This window comes from Oncorhynchus tshawytscha, linkage group LG28, assembly GCF_018296145.1.
Source record: "Oncorhynchus tshawytscha isolate Ot180627B linkage group LG28, Otsh_v2.0, whole genome shotgun sequence".
Classification (NCBI taxonomy): domain Eukaryota; kingdom Metazoa; phylum Chordata; class Actinopteri; order Salmoniformes; family Salmonidae; genus Oncorhynchus; species Oncorhynchus tshawytscha.
Window position 1 is genome coordinate 30,059,567 of NC_056456.1, and position 1,542 is coordinate 30,061,108.

Sequence of the window (1,542 nt, forward strand, 5' to 3'; positions counted from 1 at the left end):
TGGCTGTGCCCCTGCCCAGTCATGTGAAATCCATAGAGTAGGGCCTAATTTATTTATTTCTATTGACTGATTTCCTTAAATGTAACTCAGAAAAATCGTTGAATTTGCTGCGTTTATATTTTTGTTCAGTATATATAAATCATTGGTTGTGACTGACTGACTGACTGAGCTATAGACGATATTTATAGTTTAACTACCGCGAGAGTTGGACTAAACTATTTGAAGCTACATGATGAGTTTTGACTTGCATTTCACTGTTCGTTTAACACAAAATATGTACCTTTTCAGTCAATTAAATCGACTGTTTTTTTCGAATAAAGTACTGATGATGGGTGTACTGTTGTTTGTATGCGTGCAGCGTGTAGTTACTGTGATTGGAACCCTAAAATTGGCTACACTAGCCCAGCTACTTCCCACACCGTTGCGGGACCACAGTGCTTGACAAGTAGGAGCGAAGAAACTGTCCCTTGACCGGTGTTGCCGTTCATTATTGTATCAAGGTGACATCTAGATGAGTTATTTTTTTGTGTAGGCTACTACTATTCTTGAAATAAAACCATGGGAGAGAAAAAAATGGCCACATACCACCGGCGACACCGTGACTACAGCTGCCCAGAATGAAGCACTTTACATCAGCAAGCACCTCGATACAGCACCGGTGCATTAGTTATTCGTACCAACTTGCATTCTCATCGAAAAAAAATCATGGGAGGGGAAAAACTGTCAAAATAAAATAATTGGAGGGAAAACATTGGCCACCACCAGTGAACCCGTGAATTCAGCTGTCCAGAAGGAAGCACCTCTATACCACACTGGTGCATTAGTCATTCTCACCAATTTGGCTTCTCGTGCTCCCGGATAGCAGTGGCCTTAGCCAATTGACATGTCACTTGTGACGTCCATATGATTAGGATATTAGCTAGCTGTCATCACAGATGAATGGGGAAACCCTAGATATCATATTAAATTACTAGAGGGGAGGGGGTGGGCTATGTTATAATCCTCTTCAAAATTCCAGAATGAGGCTAAATCGCAGCCATATTGGTCAGGGGGAAATCCAAAACCAGTCTACGGGTGAATTCATAATTGCCTACAGTGTGTCAGAGTGCGCTCTGGGTCATTCATGCATTCCAAAGCGAAACGCGTTCTGGGAGCAGAGTGTTCTGAACTTACAATGGCAGCCAAGCAACCAAGTTAAGACATGACTGAGAGAACACCTCACTCTGACCATTTTACTCGCCCTAGCAGAGTTCGTTAGGTTGTTTTCATGTTATCTAGAACGTTTCGTGACTGTCACTGTGCTGCTGGCAACAATTTAATTACGTTTCTTTACTGATGTTTAATGACATCATTCATATTCAACGAGTGTTGCGCGTTGGTAAATTCATCCTTTATTCGGTGCTTTGGAACACTCTGACAAGAGTGCTCTGATATCAGAGTAGAAAGCCAGAGTTAGTTTACGAACGTACCCGAAAACGTCCAAAATCTCGCGGTACTTCAATGGTAAAGCTCCTCCGTAGCTTTCTACCATGTAGTCACAAC